Below are 21,620 nucleotides of genomic sequence, written 5' to 3' on the forward strand. Positions count from 1 at the left end.
GCTGGAACCAAAAAGTCATGATGTGCGAGTCCGGGCACGCCGGAGCCCGTGGCGCCAATGGTCATCTCATTTGTCCATCGCGTGAAGGATGCTCGCAGAAAAACAAAGCACATCATTAAGATGGCATCACGTCCCCGGTTGATGGGGGAGCTGAAGTTTGAATGGAGTCCACCGTTACATCGTACCGACCGATACCATGGTGTGACACTAATCGAAGCGAATTGCAAATGGAGCTCATCGACGAGCAGTCGCTGCGTCGCAAATACGCGATTCCGACCGTGCGTTCCGAAGAACGATTATGTCTAGACGTGTGCCATCGCGTATGATAGCGTGTCGCGGGCAGTGTCGCCGTGCTTGATACCACTTGAATGAGTCTCCGGGACTGCTGCTGTTGATACTTTGGTCGGTTTTCCATCCAACCAACCGGCGTCCTCACAAGCGCCCGACACTTGCCGGGTTTGCCCTTTCTACACCACATTGCGGCAGTGGGGGGGGAGAGAAACAGTTTTATTGAGGAGAACATATTTTTGCCAACATTATTACCACCCAAACGGCAAACAGAAGCCCACCAGCAGTGGGCGATGGAGAAACGTCCGATGGTATCCGAGAGACATGAAACGATGGTATCAAGTGGGCGGTAAATGAGGTTCGCATTATCGGTTTTTGAGTGTTGTGGTGTGGCTGCCGGAGAGTAGGAAAGTTTATGAGGAAAAAGCGCACTCTTGGCGAAAGATCCCTTTGAGGGAAATTGTGAACTCGCCATAAGGGGTGCGGTGTGATTCCTGGGAAGGGGAAATTTATGTTGGCAACATGATAGGTCCTTCTCGTTTGTAAAATGTTTGCCAAACAAATTGTTCAGCCATTTCTATATTTAGACAGCAGGAGACGATGATGTTTCATTCTAATGTTTGCGTACTAAAATGTTCTGGACGGTACGTTGTTACTAAAAACATGGCGTATTGCCTTCATGTAAGGTGTTTGAAGTGCGAGCATCTATGAAATGCTCATGCATTGTAACACATGTTAGCGAGAACTGATGGCAGAGACAGCACAGCATCGACAACGATTCACTCGTCGCTCTCAAAGGATAAAGGATAAACATCTCAATTCCGCTTATTCCGAGCTCACCGAACGTAGCAACCATCCGATGGTCCATCGCGATGCAATCCATTTATCACATTCCCATTACCCTCGAACACTCGCCCTGGGCCACACTGGGTCATAGTGCACGCGTGTGTGTGCATTTGTTTTGTGCTCGCTACAAATCCATATAACAATCGAATCGTCCTCGGGAGAAAGATTGGAAAATGTCGAGAAACAATTGTGGCAGCGTGCAAAAAAGAAAATACACCATAAAACGACAGCAAAAACAACAGCAAAAGCTGCAAACAGCAAACTGGACTGCCAGCTAGCCAGCAGTAACGCATCGGAACGGGCCATTGCATTGTGCAACCCTGCCGAGCAGCGGCAATGGGATCGTCGAATCAACAAGCGGAACCGGACAAAAGCATAAACGCCAATGAGGCGGTACAAAACACACAACCCTGTGCCGTCGTCGTCGTCGTCCTATGTGCACAGGAATAGACACACATTCGCATACGCATGCAAGCACACCGCACGCGATGATAAAAATGAGTTTCGCTTTAGCGGAAGGAAACGAACATCACCAGCTGGGTTGACGCACTCGAGGCAGCGTGGTCCAGGATATCAGGATAAAAATAAAAATATATTTTTGCGCCCTCGTTTCATGAGCGATTGAATTGATTTTTTTTCTCTCTCTCTGTCTCGCGTCACCGATTCGGGGTTCGCTACAATGTAGGGATGGCGTCGAGGATCTATCACTAACGATGTGGCCAGCGGAAGGGCTCCACGGACGACACTCGATCAGTGAGGCGAATGTGGAAATATATTTCGCTTTCGAGCGCGCAAAACATATGGCAACCGTAAAACCGGGTTGTTTGTTTTTTGCTTTTCACAATTCCCGATCCTTCGCGACGTGCACACACACACACACGCACATGTGCTTTGTATCATGTGTTTCTTGGTGCGCCTTTCCGGAAGCATAAAAAGCACATCATTCGTTAGATAAACAAGCGCGTCTAAGGATACTAGTATACATCATGAGAAGGGGTTTGCTTTCGATGCCGCGGCACCGGAATGTTCCGCTCGAGGATACGGTTATCTTTCATCGCATCTTCTGTACGGCTTCCCAGCCGCCTCTGATGCCAACCATTTGTGGCAATATCATGAATGTTTCATATTTATTTGCTTCATAATTTCTGCAACACTTTGGTGCTCCGCTGGTCCCCGGGACAGACCGTGACCGCGAAACAATATACCGCTACCACACGCTACCCCGGTCCAGGATCGAAGAAAGGCTGCAAAGTGAAACAAAATAAATAATGCGAACCACAGTTTTGCAATGCAATTGAAGCGAGCAGCGAGTGCAAGCAGCGCCAGCGATACTCCGAGTTCTGATATCGTGATTCACTCTTTGGTCGTTGGTCTGAACGCCAACCAGTATTCCATTTCCTCCGCTAGTCAGTCAATGGAACACGCTAGAATTCTGTTCTATCTATCTGCAACACAAGTAATGCACCACGACTAGCTAAGGGAAGCTGGAATCGTGCGCCGCTGTGGACGAGTCAATGAATCATGCAACTTTCGCGAACATTTTTTTATGTCTGTTTGCTTGCTTTCCGTTTCCTCTGGTCAGTTTTCACTTTATCAAACGGTCACCCAACGGGTGATGTTAGCCTAACGGGCGACACACAAAACAGTGGCTTTCGCTGATGCTCCAGATGAGCAGCAAGTGATCGAGCACCCGTATGTCCAAAGTATAAACGTAATTAAATTGTCTCAAACTTTCACACGTTCTGGGGTGGACATTGATAAATTGTATACTCATAATTCCATCAACCTTCTTCACACGATCACCCAGAAAGAGACAGAGAGAGAAACCAGAGAGCGAAGGGGTTCATATAGTTGTTCTCTGTCCGATAAGTTTGATTGGACAAATTACTCGCAGAATGAGTTTGGAGGTTTAAACTTTCTCACCAAACGATGAAACTAGTGATGGCTGATTACACGCGGAATCTGTGCGGAACCATGGAAACCCTGGGAGCTACTAGACCCGAACGCTTAGCCTTCCGGTACCGGACCCTTTGCTCGGACTAGCGTAAAGTAAGTAGCTTGTCAAAAGTTTCCGGATTAATTAGGTTTGCTGCTGCTGCTGCTGCTGCTGCGGGAGGACGTCGCAACAGGCGCCGACGGAGCATCGATTTATTGGACGGATGCGGTCTGACAAGTTGGAACGCTCATAATGGCCGAAAAACACTCAAATGCCGGTCCTCCGTTAGGTTAAGAGCCGGGAGTCGATTCAGGCGTAAAATTCCTTCTCGGAAGTCGCTGGTGCGTAAGTACTAACTCGGATGATTGATTGGGTATTTTGAAAAAAGGGGCCAGGGGAGGGAGGGGAACATTATTAAAAGTAAATTCCGTAAATTACCGAAAAGTACAAAAAGCTTTTTGCGGGAATATCAAAAGCTTTCAAACGTGAAACGCAGGTTCCGACTGCCGATTACTCTCTACCAACACACACACAGACTTCAGCACCACCATTTGCAGGCAGTTCTGATGGGACAGCGCAACCCAACAACAAGGACAACAACAGTACACACACACAAAAAAAACTTTTAATTAGAAGCTATACCCGAGGGTTCTCCATGCGCATCGAGTACCCTACTCTACACAACACAACACGTCTTAAAAACCCCTCATTCATCATGGCGATGAGGCACCTTACCAGACAAAGACGTGCTTCTTGCTCAAAAGCACGACCCCCCTGCAGTAACCTTACGAAGGTCGGCCATGTTTGGTATTTACTTACGCCCTTCAAATACCGGTTGTAACGAGGTTTTACCTAAACGTACGCATCACACTCGGCTGCTCCCGGGGATGCCGGGAGAGCAATCAGAGGGCAACCCATTTGCCGACACCAGGCGCCTGGAAAAGCGCCTGCCATTTAATTCTTCTTTGGCGCTTTTGAACATGGTCCCTGTGGTAGGGGCCGTCAGGGGAGGGTAGGATTGCAACCAACCAAGTGAACCATTGCCTGCCCGGGCTCCATTTGTAGAAAATGAAACCTTCCGTTCTGTTTCTGCGCGACCTGGCCCCGTTACTCCTACTTCACCTACTTGCTCTATTTCCAGGAGACGCCGACACTGACGACGACGACGCTAAGGAGCGTTAAGACTCATCAACACCGCTGGACCGTCTTCGTCCTTTCCTTACCGGTGGGTCAGGTCTAGGAATGGCGGAGTTTTCATACGGGTCTACTGGTTGGAGTGCAGCAAAAAAGGAAGGGTTGTGTGCCCTCACAAAACCATCAGAGCCCACCACCCTTCTCTTGGTCCTGGTTCACAGAATGCTCAATTTAATCCTATTGCTCGCACCATTCCCTATTGCTCCCTTCGGACGAATGCTTTCAGTTTTGCTCCCGGGATTGAGACGTGCGTTGGTTCTTCGTGGCTGCTGCTGCTGCTGCTGCTGCGACTGTCCCCAGCACCACATTTTGTTCCCATTTTTCTTTCCTCTTCTCGTGTATGTTGTGAGCACTGTTCCATGTTCCACATCACCACTTTTCCCCGGTGCCCCACTACCTCCTCTCTTTTCCACTCTTTGCTTGACTAACATCCTTGCGCTCATTGTTGTCGTATGAAGTTTTGCACGTCCCGGCGCCATACGACGGCCAGTAATTTCGATTTAAACATCATCTACTTAAACACAAAGAACGATTACCGGTGGTCGGTGGGGGTGCTGATGGTGGTGGTAGTGACGAAAGCAGGACACTAGCAACGGGATGCCCAGGAGGGAAGGAGTCGTCGTACATCGTTCAACCGGAACCGTCCGGATTCGCCAACACATCGCTCAATGTTGGACATTCTGGAGCGCAGCGATGGTTGGTGTATGTAGTCCTAACCTTGGCCTCGCATTGCCATTAGGAAGCCGAAGGAATGGAGGTCAAACAGTGCGAAGGAGTGTGGCTGTGAGCCAATTCCTAGTGCCTGGCGCTTCAAACCACACTCTTCAAGAGTTCTTCGCGTTCTACAAGAGTGCTCACTCGGAGTGTCGGTCTCGAGATGGTAGTAAAAAGTTTAGCAAGACACCGAAGGTGAGTGTAACCCAGTACACGGTAATGTACTGCTTTGTACGTGATAGTTTTTACAAAGCGTTCCACAACCCACAGCGTAAGCCGGTAAGAGTGCAAGTTAGTAGTAGCTTCTCCTTCTCGACGTTCTTCCTCTTCCGCGAAACACACATACACTAACGATTTAGCCACTGCTTTCCGCTTTCTCAAGTTCAGGGTGACGACAACGCAAGGTTCCAAGGGAACACGTTTTCGGTGGTGTCTTTGGATAGTGTAGAACAATCCTTTAGCTGCTTCATCGAGCACGATCGGTACGATGACGTTACTTGAGAGTTCAATCTGGGCCACCAACCAAACGGTTCCACCAAAGTTCAAATGGTAGAACTCGAGATCACAAGAAGCGACCACAATCGATGGCATCGTTTTTTGGTATAAATTTGAGCTCGTGAACAGCGGCCATTGCCGTTCGCGTCGCCATCTCTTCGGCTAGCAACGCAGACGACGACGACGACGACACGTCTACGAAACGCACGAAAGCAAAACCCTCGTCTCAGGAAGTAGGCGACTTTAATAAAATGGATAGCAGCTCGGGAATGTCAACCCTGTTGCCCCTCACATAGCTGGCGCCGGTGATGCTGCTGGTGGAGGTGCTGCCGGTGGTCGTATAACGATCCTGTGAAGCTCACACACGCCCCTAATCCAACGAACAGGAACGTGATGGTTTTTGGGAAGCTTTTACCCAGCCGGCGGGATGCCCGCACACGCAACCACGGAAACCACAAAGTGTCGTGGCGGTACACCGAGGGAAACCAACCTGAACCGGTGTCGAACCGGCTGGTTGATCTGGCGGTAGGCAAAAACGGTGGGGGAAAATCTCGAAAACCGAAGTGACTGGATGGCATTAGACCATATTAGCATCAACACATCAACCAGCACATATTGACCTTGGGACCTGTTGGCATAAAACAACCAGAACGTTGGTAGCTCTCGGCAGATGTCAGGATATTTGGCACCGTTCCATTCCGTTCCGTTCCGTTCCGTTCCGTCAAGGATTTCGGAAGCATTCATGCTGCCAGCAGCGTGGTAATGGAATATTTTAAGCCGACAAAAATGAGAATGTTGGGTCCATTTCATTTCGTTGACGCTGGAAAACGTTGAAGAGGGCGAGCGAGTACCCTTAAGGTCCACATTCAGATCGACTCGTGCCGGATTGAGTATTTGTCCAGCTCGCTAGCAGTCCTCGGAGACTCACAGCTCAGGCTCTCCTGTATAAACAAACTCCTGATCGACCCCAATTCCGATGATGCTCAGACGCACTTTCACACAGTTTTAGAGCCCGGCCAGCAGCATAGGTTGTGGTGTTTGTGGCTCTGCAAAACCCTCCGCAAAAAAAAACCAACCACGAACCGAATGCTGGAAATGAATTTATCGATTGCCTCACCCCACGGAACGGCCGAGTCGGTTGGAGGAAAAAAAAAGGGAAAACACAAATTGTTAGCAAAAGCATCCGAGCCGGCTATCGGATTCTCCGATGTGGCCGACGTGCTAAGTACTCACCACGGTCCAGGACCGGTGTTTGTGCGAAGGTTCGTCGGAAGGCGCCGGACTTGTGCCGGTTTTCAGCGCCATAAACTTTACAATAAGCATGGATTATTGGAAGTCAGAGAGGGGTGGAGGATTACTGTTTGGGGGCTGCGTGGGCAGTCAGTAAGGCTCAGAAGTAATGCGTACGGAGTACGTGCCGGCCATGAGCATCGGTACGACTGGGGTACAACCTGTGTGCCTCATCGTTGATATAAATGTTGGCCCTTTTCCCTTATGGGACATTCGAGACTCGGACCCTCGGTGCAAACAATGCAAATTATGTTTTGATTTGTGAAGAGCAGAGCTACTGCTCGGTGGAAGCCATCGTACGGCGGAGTGGATATTACATTTTACATTCGCATTTGGTACGAAAGCCATCACGTGGCATTAATGGTTTAACTGTTGGTGACTGTGCGGTAGAATGTGAGTGTCTTACCGTGACACAAACGAATATGGCCTCCGAGCATTCGACAGTCAGAGTTTTGGAAATGGAAAGTAATTGGAAAGCTGAAAGGAAATGTTACTGACAGGTTAATGCCATCATTACAGTGTAAACGACGATGTTCGGAAAGATTTCCCGAATTGATCTGTCGTTGACGATGTCCAGCATCAACAACCATTTGCGTCATGAACAGTTCTGCCCGTTTGCGCCGTTATTGAATAAGAAACTAACACTGATTTTGTCGCCATTTTAAACGTTCTCTGATTATGAATTCGCTTGTAGACTATTATCTAAATTCATACACCCATTCCCCTTGTCACATCTGTTTAGTAATTCAACTCAGCAATTCCTCCGATACGATTAGGGTTCGATTGCATTGGATTTACAATGCATCCGCATAGAAACGTAAGAAATCAAACCACGTTGCACCCACTCGAGAGAATCCTGTGATGCACACAACGTTCTCAATCGCACCACAACATATCACAAGCCAAAGCTCGATATTCTCAGCAAAGTCTGCATTTGAACCATGCAGCAACCGAAGGAACAACGCCACAACAACACTATTGCTCATGTGCACCGCCCAAGAACACACGTGTGCCCGCCCAAGCAATCAGTCTCGCCCGGTGCCAGAGTTCGTGTGCAGCATAAACCGCTTCAGCATCAATGTTTCAATCGTGCGTGACACCGTGTAACGTATATCGTCGACGTTCGTTCGTGTGTGTAGAGGGGTCTATGCTCCTGCACGGGATCCTCAAGGATACGGACGACGGTGACCCGACGGCGCCGCAGCATGCTGGCGCGGTATCGCGGTACACCGAACCCACCAAGCGCTACATTTGATCCGAAATCAATCGTTATTTATTGGAGCGTAAGCGACATTCCATTCCCGCAAGACCACGAGCTAGCGAGTATTGTCCGAGAGTCCTGGGGTAATGGGCGAGCGACCAGACGTGAGCGAAAGGATAAGAATATAAAACACCGAGACCGGGATCATGATCCGGCAATCACCCTAATGGTAGCTCAGGTCGCTTACTTCGCTCGTACTCGGTTGCATGATTTGTAGAGCAAACTCACCAAGGATCAGAATGGAAAGCAGGTTGTAAATTCGCCCGTCCGCCAACCGCGAACCGATTTGATGGATGTATACACACACACACACGCGCACGAATACACGGCCACTTTCTTCGTTACGGTCTGGCAGTTTTCCATTCCGACCTACAACATTGTTGCACGGAAACTGCATTCGCGAGTAACGTTGAAAGAAACCCCGAAATGCCAACATTGGCCCGCCTTTGTGGTGATGTATCGATGACTCCCTGGTTCAACCAACCAGCGTTCCATCGTTGTTATCGAGAAAGGAAGCAACCTTTTCCACCGTATCGTTACTTCTCAATCCGGTCTTTTGTATTTCCCCCCGCGGGGGGAAAATAGCACTCCCAAAACAGAAAAGGAAACCGAAACACCACCACCAAGAACGCTCGATCGTGCTTTCCCTAGGCCGGGTGTTACTTCTCGGTACTCGTTACGCATCTCCCGGGGGCCAGGCGAACCGTTGCCACTCATGCGGGCTTTGCGTTTCGTCGAGCGGAAAATTGCCAAATCGTGGACCCCGTCACCTTCAGCGCTGAGCGTTTGTGCTGCCGACGGCCTGGGGTCCCCTCCTCGGGCCCTAGTGAAAACAGCAATGTTTGTGCGAGATTTGTTGGGAAGGGCTGGGTTAGGGTTTGTCTTACAACATACTCGCGGTCGGGATGGTACGTCGCAGACAGTCGAGCAGTGATTGGCAAACCGGATGTCGCACTCCGGACTTGGATCTCGGAACGGGAGCTTTCCAGGTGAGCGACAGCAAAAAGGTCTCCGGTGGATGTGTTCAACGTTTACACTTTGTTTGCTTTACTGATTAAAGGGATCGATCCCTCGGTGGGCTTTGTCTCGGTTGTGGACGAACGATCGGACGAAATCGGGCGTCCGATGTCGGTCAGAACTTTGCCGGGCCTGCTAAGATTGTGTCCCCGGTGAGGTGTAAAATTGCATTAGCAAACATGGTTCTTCAGATGGACAAACAATCAAAGTCGGTTTCCTCGTGATGATTCGAATTTGGGAGGACTCTGCACAGCAGTCCCATTGTTGTTGTATCCTTCTACGCTCGGATTGAAGATTGATTAGCTTCAATAGACGGAAGTTTGAGATAACTGCTCAACTGCTTCGTATAGTCTAGGATGATAGTGCCTAGAGTATGTTGCTCTGCATTTATATGATTGGAAACCATTCAATCGAACTATTTGCAACGCAAATGCCTACTTCTCATCTATTTACAACCCATAACACCGAATGACCCCGTCTTCGATAGGTTTATGTGTTTACTCCTCCTTCCAATAATATGCTCGTTTCATGGCACGAGTACGTGGACGCTCCAGGGCAGCGATAACACTCAAGAGCAAACATCATATCCATAAACATATTACAATCCGGTCAGAGATCGCCACGCTGGCGTTCTCTCGGAACCTTCAATCCCATTCGATTGGAAGGATCGTTTGCGAAGGTTCCCCTTAACCTTCCAGCGTACTTCATCATTCGCTTCACCGGAATCGAAAGATCTTAGCGAGCGAGCGAGGCTGCCAGGATGTGCGTATCAAAAGTTGCTCCGACCGGAACGTAGAGGGAAGGTGTCTGCTACTGCCATGTTTGTGCCAACTTTCTTCCGGGTAACCGTCGACTCCGAAATCAAGACAAAAACTTGAGATGCACACCATCTCATCCGTCCGTCCGTCCTTGCTGTAAGGATATGTTACGGGGGACGTGTTCTGTCCAAAACTTTATTGCCTACGCCTGATAAACTCCCACGTTTTATTTATTATTTTTCCATGCTCTTATGCTTCTCATACCGGCCCCACCTGAATGGGCGGGAAAGTTTGTTGCTCATTTTTATGTCACCATTTTTACCACCCCATCCGTTTATGACCGAACAAACGACGGTTTTATGACCGAACAAACGACACAGCACGCGTCCTGGGTTGAAACAAGTCCCTGTGTTGGACAACTTTCCCGGGACATAATCAAAACAACAGCAACGCCAGCGATGACGACCGACTGCCCCTTCGCTTGAATATTGTGCAGAATGTGTGTGTGTTTGTTGATTTTGTGCGCCTAAGCGGAGAAACTATGCACAAAACGAGGAAGCTGCTTTCGGTTTTGTAAAGTTCCTTGCCCTTGATTAAGAACAAAAGCTTTACCAGAGCTTATCCGGAGGCTAGACGCGACTGTGCACTGTACAGGAAGTTATAAATTTCGTGTTTAATTACCGTGAACGATAAAGCGAATGGACAGCGGAACGGGCGATTGAGACTGGGACCATCGGCTTTGGCCTGGGGTTCATTAAACGTTCCCTTCGACGGAAATGGTTGACAAAGTTTGAACAGCTCTCCCAGGAAATTGTCATCCGAATGCAAACAACAAATAATTTCCTTCTTATCCTCTTCGTGGCGTAGCTTTTTGGTGACGGTACACAGGAAGGTAAGGATTGTTTGATGGATTGAAATATATGGAAATGTACGAAAGACAAAGGGGGCAGGACATAAAGTCAATCATCCAACTTGTTTCATTCACTTCATTTAATTCAAGCGAATACCAAACCTATATATTTCCTCTTAGCAGCTCTCGATTGTCAGTCAGTAGCGGCTTGCTTGCTGAAAAATCTACCAAATGTCACTTACGTGCTCCAGATATTACTGCCCGTTTTATCCGTGTTGTCCAAATTTTCTGGCTCCGGTCATGGCAAGCCCATTCCATTAGCACCAAATTGAGTTTGTGCTTTTGATGTACCATTAAGAGCAGCCCCAGTAAATGAAAGACAAGCAATGGTGTAATGAAAAATTATCGTTTGTTTACGCAGGATAAGTGTAATTAAGTTGCTGGAAGGAAGCATCACAGCAAAGAATGACACAATGGTACCATTACACCAGGAGTCACTGTTAATCCCGGATAGAAAATCACTTTTCGACGCACGATGGATTTTCAAATTATTAATTAAACGCAATCTTGATACGATTAGTGCTCTGATACTTTTTAGGGTCCAAAGCGTTCTCGTGAAATGATTTAAATATAAGTTGGTGCATCTGTTCTCATTCCCACACAGCGTATCTAGGGCTTCCATTACAACAACCACATCGCGAAAACAGGATTTCCGAAGAAGGAAAAGCAAAAAATATGAAATCATTCAGCAGCGTTTTTGCCAAACAAACAGCTGACAACGTTAAAAAGTGATAAGATCGTCACCCAATCCTCCCCACTTATCCGATTATTGTGCCTTTAGGATGTCCACAATTAATCTTCAAAAGAGGAATCACTCGAGGGACCGGTGGTGACATTGGACTGAAGACGAAAGGTGAACCGGCGCTTGCCGGGACGATTAAGATCTCTGAACACGCTGTTTGGAGAGTCGAAACGGTTTGCAGGAAACACGAATCCTCGTTCTGTAGTTAATCTTCTTCACCACAAAACACGTAACAGCTGGTAACAGGGTGCGTCGGCCAGAAGCATAACAAGCCAAAAGCATCCCAGCATCTGTTCCTTTCGCCGATGTCGTTGACCACAGTTCCAAACGGCACGAAGGCGGTTTCTCGGGGTCGACCCACTCACAGCACAATATTAGACAGTCAGGAAACTCGTAAGCCTTACCCCGCCGTGCTCAGCTGCACCTCGTGGTCATCTATGGGAAAACCGCAGCTTTCCATGATTTTCATTCACGACTCCACTCGAAGCTTCTGTTCCGGTGGAACCCCGGAATGGTTTTCTGGAAGCAGTGAATTTGTGTAAGAGCTAGAGCCCTGGAATTGAGACCACCTGTTGGTGCGAGATAAGGAACAGGAAGTCAACACTTGGCTATGTGCTCGCTCGAGAACGGTACCGAGAAGCTACCAGATTTCAATCTCACGAAAATATGCTCAACTGTTTACCATTTGCGTTCCATGTAGCCAAATGACCGAATTACCGGCCAAAAACCAAAGTGAAAGTGATGAATGAAAAGAGAAGACTAGCACGTGTCGTGTGGTGCATCAAACCAGAACATCCAGTGTCTCGACGAGCTACACAAGAGAAGGATTTGAAACATAAATGGTCGCAAACGAAAATTGGGAAACCGCCGCGAGCTAACCAAGCATAAACATTACGGAAAGCTGGTAAACGTAGCGCTTGCCTCACGTGCGACCAGAGGCACGTCTACCGGTTGCAAAAAACAGGACAGGAAGGACGATCAGGATGGTGAAATCCAACCCAGTTATAACATACGACGCAAGACGCCTAATCCCGGTCCTTGTGATTCACAGACCTTCGCATAGTTGACGTTGGGAGTACGCGAGATAGAAGAAACGGTGGATGCAAGCTGACAGTTCGCTGCCTTGCTAGCGGACTGGTTCGTTCCATGGATAAAGGGTATCGTCCGGATTGAGATTAAATGGTTCCGCGACCACGCGACCAAAAACCACGAAGTGGAAAATGGGAAAAAAGCGATCCACGCACGCTTCAGGAGGTTCACGTGAGCAAAATGGAACGACGCTCCGACACGACACAATAAACCCACTCCTTCGGTCCCTGCTGAAGTTCCACTCTTGAGAGAAAGCTCATTTTGCATCAGCGGATGGTACGCTCGTTACAAGATTTCGCTTTTTGCCCCTCCAGTGGCAGAATGAGCGAGGTCGGAAGCAAGGGGAACCGACATGTGGCACGCACGTGCGTCCTGAATGCGTCCGAGAATGCGAGGAAATAAATTTAATTTCAAGAAAAGCCCATTCTAACTATCAGAAAGCGCCACCGCCACACACATCATAAGGCAGAAGTTCGAGGTACATTTTTCCGGAGGCACTTCTGCGCCATCACGCCTTTTCATGATCGTTGTCAATGGCGCGAGTCTCGGGAGCGCTGGTAGTCCTCTAGACTACGTACAACATCCAGCTCAAGTGGCCACCAGTCTGCGAGCGTCTACGACTATGGCTGAATGGCGAAGTGGCAGAAGGCGAGGCGAAACTTCATTGTCCGTGAATGGCCTTTTCTTGAGCGACATTGTTGGGATGTTTTCCTTCAGCAGGTATGCTAAAGCACGATACGCGCCAAGGCGCTGAAAGGTTAAAGGTGAGAACGGTTCGAAAGTGCTCACGGTTTACTGTAGATCAATGACCTGGAAAGCCCAAGATGCACTTGCTGAAATTACTTAAAATTGGAACATATTTGTTATAGCAAATGATTTAGGCATATTTGGTATAGCAAAGGAGTTATCGTGGGCTGTTGCATTGAAGTAAACTTACTAACAGCATTCCAATGTAGTTGAAACAAACTTACTAACAGAATTCCAAGCGATATTTCTTCTATTCCTTACGCTAAAAATATGGAACAAAACTTAAGCAAATGGACCCAAAAATCGTCCTCCATTGTAGCACTAGAAAGGACACGTCAAAAGCGACGGGGTTTTTTTTTTTGTTGTCCAACAAGCCAACAGTCCAACAAAATCCACCAGCCGCCAGCTGGGCTTTCTGTGCCGAACTTCCGTGGCACGAAACGTCAATTTGCTGTCATGTTAGTGGCATGGAAAATGGTTAGCCTCGCGAGAGACGCTTTTCGCCGTGCGTGTTGTGCCGTTGGTGAAATGAAGTTGCCGGACGTTGCCACCGAAAGTAGCCAGTTCTGGGAGGCCCCAACCCAACCCAGCACCGCAGCCGGGGGGATGCTGTGATGCTCCCGTTGTGTATGAAGTGTCTCCCGAGTTCTATTGAGTTGTCGACGGCTGCGGGACGGCTTCATGCACAAAGAAGAGGATTTTGTTCATTTCCTGTTTGTCAGATGGTATTTCGGGAACGAATTTTCCTTCGATTGGGTTATTTTGGAATCAATGGAATTTATGCAAGTGTGTGTGTGTGTGTGTGTATGGCGATCGAACGGAGAGGAATCCATTCAAATGCGAGGATGCTGGTCAATAGGATTCATTAGAGCTAAGCAGGACTAAGCTGTCATTTCATCGGACATTGGTGCGACATCCTTTTCGGATACATAAACGTTCGTAGCATGCAATTGATCATGGGCTAGGAACTGCTACCTTAGCTTAACAAGTATTTGATTACTCCAAGTCACATACCGTCTACCGGGAACACGCCGGACATGTCTCGGACATTCCGTCTCGACCGGCTCCCGGGTAGACAGGTATTTCCTTTGAAAGATCAAAAATGAAAACCAACGTCACACCGGTCCGTTGGCTTGTGTACCGTTTTCCACCGTAAGCCTAATCCCAGGGGTACACTTTGATATTAAATCACTCTCAAGCACTCCCAGTGTCAGTGCCTGTGTGTATCTTGGCAGCATTCTGCATACTTGCCAGTCAAACGCCTCGCATAGCATCCACCGGGGGGTTATGAAGATGGCCGATGTTGCGAGATGAATTATGCATTGCTGTTGCCTCGCCCGTCGCCTCCTGCAGTGGCCGGTAACACGCTCAAAAGACTTGGTGTCCACCGGAGTGAAGCTATTTGGCCAAAAATACCTTGTTGGTCCAAGCGGAGCCACCATTCCCCTTCGGCTCGACCATCAAGTCAAGCTTAAATTCAGGACAATCGCCGCACAAGTACTTGTCCTCAGCCACACACACACACACATGAGGCGGCCGTTGGGCCAGGCGTTAGATCCCTTAAGTCTGCTGGCCACGACAACGAAAATATTGCCACAAAGCGGCAGTAGCAGCAAGGCAACCTTATCGAACACCGGCTGATGCCGAGGGTGATGAAATTTAGATTATGAGATTACCGACAAGATCCGATTACTTGGTAAACGGGCTGCACCAGGCCAGGCCTCGGAATGATGATGGATTAATGAACTTAGCGGTAGTAGCAGCGTGGCAACACCGAAGCTGTAAAGGGAATTTCGGAGCGAAAGTTCTGCCGATGCCTGCACACCAGCGCTCGATCAGCGTTCTTCCGGTGGGCAGGCTGTACGATGTACCGTACCAGACCGAGCCTACTGGTTTTCTCTTGAGACAAAAGCTTCCTCTACGGCAAGTACGTGTGCTGAGTGTTCTTTTGAAGGTTTTTGTTCGTTTTTTTTTTGTTTTTGCCGGAAAGGAAAATTGATGGCGCAAAATTGAAAGCCACTTGAGCCACTTGATGAGCCAATGTTCATCCCGCAGGGGTTGTAGTAGGCCTGAAGTGGCCAATGTTGTTCGTTACTAGCTCGCAGATCCGAGGTTTTCGTGAAACCAGTAAAGGAATTTAATTGCTTTGTGAAGATATTCTATGGAATAAATCACAACGATCTCGTGTTAAGGATTCGTTTGGGTGTTTGCATATTTGTTTAATTGTGATGCCAACACTCGACAAATGCCATCTTTTCTTCTAATACGTGAATTTTATGTTACAATATAACAGCAGTAAAAATAAACACCAGATTTAGTGAACCATTATTTGCATAAATCTTGAAATTTTGCATTTTAACTCGATGAACAACGTGACAATTTAACACGGAACTTATCACAAGATAACAGAAAAAAATCAAATGATTAAGATCATTCAAGAGTTCGTTCAAGAGTTCGATATAATAAAAACAAGTCAAAGGCATATAAAAACAGGCGCTGATCAATCCACAGATATCGTAAACGATAATGGCACCTCCTCTGATATATCTGGATCACATCATAATGTATTGGTTATCAGTTCTGCCCGAGAATGCTTCTGACAAATAAAAATTAGGTCACTGCCCATCCGTCGAAGAATCTTGAATAGGAATCTTTCCCCGCAAGCAAAGATGAAAAACAACTTTTGGGTTTTTTCCTCGTAGTCAAAGATTATTTTCCTCTCGAAACAAATTGGTTTGCAGCAGAGAAAGAATTCGCAGAGAGAGAAGGAAAGTACGGAAAAAGAAGCTTATAACCTCTTCTGGCCCTGGCAATAGCAGACAGGCAAATTTTGCTGCCTCAAAAGATGATTGATCTGCCAGTGGTGGTGCTGGTGCGTGTTGATTGTGGCTATGCTTTTATCAGCCATTTTATCGCCCCGAAAAGTTTTCTCTATTGAAAATGGTATGCCACCGCACAGAGCCGGTGAGATAGAGAGATAGATAGAGAGAGAGAGAGAGAGAGAGAGAGAGAGAGAGAGAGAGAGAGAGAGAGAGAGAGAGAGAGAGGGCAACTTCTGACCTAAGGGATTCCACTGTGGGACCCTTGCCGAAAAGTTGCAAAAGTATTAATTCGATTCCCAGCACTCCCAACCAGGCAATCTCGCGCTGCTCGATGACGGATCGAAAACATTTGAGCTGTAGCCGCAAACTTAGCATCTAATTAGGTTAGTTATTAGATCTTGTTGGTTGATAGAGATTGTCGACTTGGTGAAGGTTGTTGGTTCAATATACACCTTCCCTCCCGAAGAGAGATTGCCCAGGAATACGCGTATTTCTTCGACGAAAGTTTCACTGCATTTCGAGCTGCAGGAAAACTTCCGGCGAACGAATCGGTTCATTCAATATCCGGCCCAGACGCTTTACACTAAAGGCTAAGGAAGTCAAAAGAATTTTTTTTGTAATAAAAAAAAAGTTGAACTCACTCGTCTCACATTGAACAAGCAACAGCGCTTCGTAAACGGGAACTTACAAACTTGTCACTGGCACACCAACTAAACCAACCCACTAGTGGTGAGCCGGAAATTATTCGCGCAATATGTATGCCTCGTCATCGGTAGCGCGTGTTGATAACACGATGGCCCAGTGCTCGGTTTGATCTTTCTGCTCAGTGCTCGCGAAGATTGCTCAGCAGTTTAGATGAGCAAAGCTTGGCACCGGTTGTTATCTAGAAAATCTTCACGCCCTTCCCGTACGATCCTAGCCGTTCAAGTAACCGATAAGGATACGGAAACACCGGATGCTATTTATAATTGGCCCGAAGTCTGAAGTCGACATCGTCATTCCGCTATCATGTGATAGTGGAGCGATGCTGGACCATCAATCCGGGCTTGCTATTAGCACACGCGCGGACAAATGAAAACACGGAAAACTTTACATAAAATAATTGAAAATTACAATCGTTGTGTGAGAAGCATAATTTCGTGCCATCGTCATCTGATTGCGAATTCTAATTTCAGCTGCACAAACCATTCCTCGCTGATCAATCTATGATAAGGCCTTCGATTTCCGGAACAAAAGCAACGAAGCGAAAGACAAACAAGCGTGATGCTCGCTCGCAGCAGTGCTGCAAACGGGCGGGTGGAAATCATTTACATAAATAAACATTAAATTTCCAATAGTTATGGTGGCCCTGAAGAATGGTTTTTCCATTTTCGTCCCACGGGGCTACGGTTTTTTTTTTGCTCGGTTATTCGCTTTTTGCTCTCATGAAACTGATAAACGGAATTTTACTGGACCAATTACGGATTGACATCGTTTGCAATGTATATTTCCAGGAAGTATCCACAATCGATAACAGAAACATGGTCTGGGTGCATACTATTTGTTGCACAAACGTGTATCGGTAAACACATTCTGTGGAACGGTGGCAATCATCATTCGGTTTCGACAGATGCTCTGCAAACATTATTGTATGCTGCAGCCTGCATCCAACACCACCACCCGAGGCACCAAACGTCAATAACAGCAACCTGTTAGTGCTAGCTCAATGCAACAGGTTGATCCGGGCTTCCCTCCTTTTCCAAAAAGGCAAACATAATGAGCAGCAAGAAGGCAAGGGTATTAAGCTGAATATTCATCCAATCATCCCCCTCCACCACCATCGACATGCGATGGCCTCTTTCACAGTAAGGCCTTCCTTCCTCCTAGCACCCCTTCCACTTTAGCCCTGTAATTAATCTTTGCTAGCTGTGATGGAGCTGCCCCTCTCGTAAGGGTGCTTCGCTCCGTCTAGAGGCACTGGAGGTTCAATTGGAAAGCGCTTCTCAGCAAGCAGCATCCATGCACTGGGCGTGTGTGTGTGCGGCTTCCGGTCGTGCGATACGTGCTACTGTTTGCTTAAACTACATCCATCGCAATCCCCGGGGACCATGCAAAACGAAGCGCGGATTGCTTTTAATTGCTTTCCTCTCTCCCTCCACCTGGGAGTCGTATGTTGCCCGATTTCTTTTCATTCTATTTCTTTCTTCCCTTCAATTTCGATCCACACAGTGCCAGCGAAGGGATCATAGTAAGCCGGTGCCACTAACTATGCACCATTGACAAGCAAGCGTTCAAGCGAGCACTCGGGACGACACCAATCCGGCGACCATCGATGCAGTCGATCTCACGATCCGGAAGGGGTGCCGCGAGACCCCGCCAGATGCATCTCATCTCATCAAGTGGGCCGCATAGTCAAATGAGCTTAATTTAATTACGTATAATTTTCACCGTACCTTGAAACCGTGGCCAGCAATCGACTACGAGCCCGGCTTGGGGTCGCCCTGGGAGATGGAAATGCGTTTTTTGTTGTTGTTGCTGTGATCCTCCTAACACCACCCCCTATATGGAGGCGCAAAGGGCGTTAATTGATGGCTAGGTGTTAGTAGGTGCCCACTCCGATGCTGCTGCTGCTGCTGCTGCTGTTGCTGCTGCGTCTCTGGGATGCGCTCGATGCTCGATGCACCGCTATATGCTGGGGCACTTGGCACTTGGCTGATGCTGATGCAGATGCTGCGCTGCGGCTACTGACGAGCGACGTTTGATTAGTTTTCCCTCCACGAAATTCCCAGAAGCCAGCAAAGAGGGTAAACGCCACCACCATGCGTTCGTTCTCCTTTTCTCTTTCTCTCTCTCTCGTGGTGGTCACACAACCGATTTATCTTCTCTTTCTCCTCCTCATCCCACGAGTTAGCAGCTCCCAAAGTAATCAACTCGAGTGCACGATAGCAACAAACAAACAAACGGATATAAAAAAAAAAACGGCCGAACGATCGCAACTTTGCCCCCTCCCAAGGGGAGGTCTCGAACCGCACCTAATGACGCACCGGCACCTCGGAGTCTTATTTATGCTGCACTCGGTTCTTGTCGTGTTTGTTTTTTTTTCGTGTGTCGTCCATTCATGCACCACCCCAGGTGCCTATCAGTCAGCCGAAAGGGGTCGAGAGCAGCAAGTGCAAGTGCAGCGGCGGCGGGAGTGTTTGGTACGGATTAATTACACGTGGGGCATTGTATGCATTCCAGTATGCAAGGAGCCTTACACACAAACGCACGCACGCGCGCACACACGGGGATGAAACATACGCTTTCACGTTAATGCAACGCGGGGCGGCTCTCTGATCATCGCTTATGCTCGCGGATCGCTAGGCATGATCATGGGCGGCGGTACATCATGTTAGGCGGCGCGCGCGCGGGATCGCGTCTCCGATGCATCAAATCTGCATCGCTAATGTGATCGCTTGTGGTGTTTGAAGGATTAATTTTCTCTCGTTGGCGTCGACGAAGACGACGACGATGTCGAAGATGGCGATGGCGTCAAGTCAAGAAAAGACACCACCGGTGCCACGGTACTGATCGTAATCAAAATGATGCTGATGATTATGATGATGATGATGCCAATGATGGTGGTGAAGAGGACGATGATGATGATGATGATAACGGGGCCGTATGCTGGGTTGGATTATGTGGCACAAGTTAAAAGCTTTCAGGAGAACCGTCACCAACCTGACGTCACAATTTATGAGACAAACGTACGCACACACGCACACACACGCAAAAAACATACACCGAAACACCCACGACTACGAAATCACTTTGCACACTTTGCGCATTTAAATATTCCACTCAGCTCGGCTCCAAACCACCACCACCACACACACGAAAGGAGTCACAATCTGGGTGACAATTACACTTTCGATCAATTTGCATTCAAATGCACTTCATTATCACGATCAGCGTCGCGGTTTGGCACGTTTCTTTTGCACCCCGGGGGCTCACTTCCGCCCGCGATGGCCCGAATCGGCCCGCGGGGTCGAGCATGAACCGCTGCAAGTGTGGCTGCAACAGTGCTGCACCGTCTTGTCGACGGGCGTTCTCACCATCATCGTCTTATCATCGCCAATGGTCCATGGGCACCATGGCCTTGCGATACTGGGCCACTGCTGTACGGGAAAGGGATTTTGCGAGAAATCCCAAACCCCGGAACCGGTGCTCACCGGTCTGACACAAACGAACTGCTTACAAACGAATCGTCGAACTCGCCGACAACAACGAACCGTTAACGCACCCCGAAGGGCACACGCCTTTTTGGGGAGGGGTGTTAATTCAATTTAAGACGTCCTCGGTCCTCCGGTCCTCCGGTCAAACGTGCGTCGTGTTACGCGGATTGGTTGTCCGCCACAACCGCTGGGGCGTCCAACTAAAGCCGCATCTGAACCGGATCTAATCAAATCGTAATTCAGTAAATTATACGCAAGCACACGCACCGTCACACACATACACACACGCCGGTTGGCGTTTAAACTGATCAAACCTCACGGAGTGCGGAGGAGGAAGTAATGAACTTTACCGAACACTTTTCAGCACACAGGTCACAGGTTGTCGCGGTCCACCGACGGTGACACTTCCGGAGATGGTATCTCAGCCGATCTAATGCCGGAGGACGATCCGACGAGATTAGAGCCAACGAACACACGACGATGCGTGCTCAACGGCTGCCGCGGAAAAACTGCGCGGAAAAATTTGTCACGACCTGGCGGAGCGCTCCACTGCCAGTATCGTGCGGGCTGTTGCATCTCCGTTGGGGTTGTTGTCGCTTCGCTGGGGTTGTTGTATGAGTGCTGCGCAGGCTTGGTTGTGTTTGGTGTGGGAATTAATTCATGCGGTTTCGTTAGCGCATGGTTCATGCTTTATTTTAGAAACAAAGCCGATGTTTAGTTGCAACAAAGCTAATGCATTCCTTAATGAAAGCATTGTACTTCGTTAAAACTGTTTTCTACTAATTTATTATTCGAAATCGATTGAATTTCTCAGATTTTGTAACGATTTACTTTGTTTTTTTAGTATGATACATTATGAAATAGGGAACCAGCGTTCATTTAAATTTTTATTGATATAATCGCACAATTGTTGCCGGGAACGCACGGAAAAGGAGTTAGTATTCTTTTCTATAGAAATTTCATCAATTATTGCCCAAAGATACCATGTTAAAATACAAGATTATTACGTACGTGTCAATTGTTGCTATCCAAGACGCTGTTGGACTTCTAAGTCAAAAGAATTACTTTTTCAATTAATTTAGTTTATAAAAGCAATGAAAGCAATCTAGTGTAAGTCTTCTCAAATATGTTTATCAGGCACATATGTTTATTTGGCAAACACATTCGTGTTTGGGTAAACAATACAATAGAAAAATAAATAATTAAGCAATCTTAGCTAAAACCGCATGAATTAATTCAGAGATGAAATAACTAAATCCTTACTGCTGTCTCGAATCATTATCAATATTTGAGCGAAGTATGTAAATAGTTGTAAGTA

The 21,620-nt window shown here is 47.8% G+C and overlaps 1 protein-coding gene across 6 annotated transcripts in view; it reads right to left on the reverse strand.

Moving 5' to 3' along the window:
- LOC125959129 (calcitonin gene-related peptide type 1 receptor) overlaps positions 1-20,794 on the reverse strand; it is a 52,335-nt gene extending 31,541 nt beyond the window's left edge. For 2 of the 6 annotated variants that reach the window (XM_049691933.1, XM_049691934.1), the window contains exon 1: positions 18,542-20,597. The gene's annotated coding sequence lies outside the window, so the exon portion shown is untranslated. Of the gene's footprint in view, positions 1-18,541; positions 20,602-20,652 lie in introns of those variants that run through there. The other 4 variants (XM_049691932.1, XM_049691931.1, XM_049691936.1 and 1 more) reach the window with 4 other exon arrangements.
- Between the last annotated feature and the right edge of the window lie 826 nt (positions 20,795-21,620).

The sequence above is a fragment of the Anopheles darlingi genome, chromosome 2 (genome assembly GCF_943734745.1).
Source record: "Anopheles darlingi chromosome 2, idAnoDarlMG_H_01, whole genome shotgun sequence".
In the NCBI taxonomy this organism is placed as follows: domain Eukaryota; kingdom Metazoa; phylum Arthropoda; class Insecta; order Diptera; family Culicidae; genus Anopheles; species Anopheles darlingi.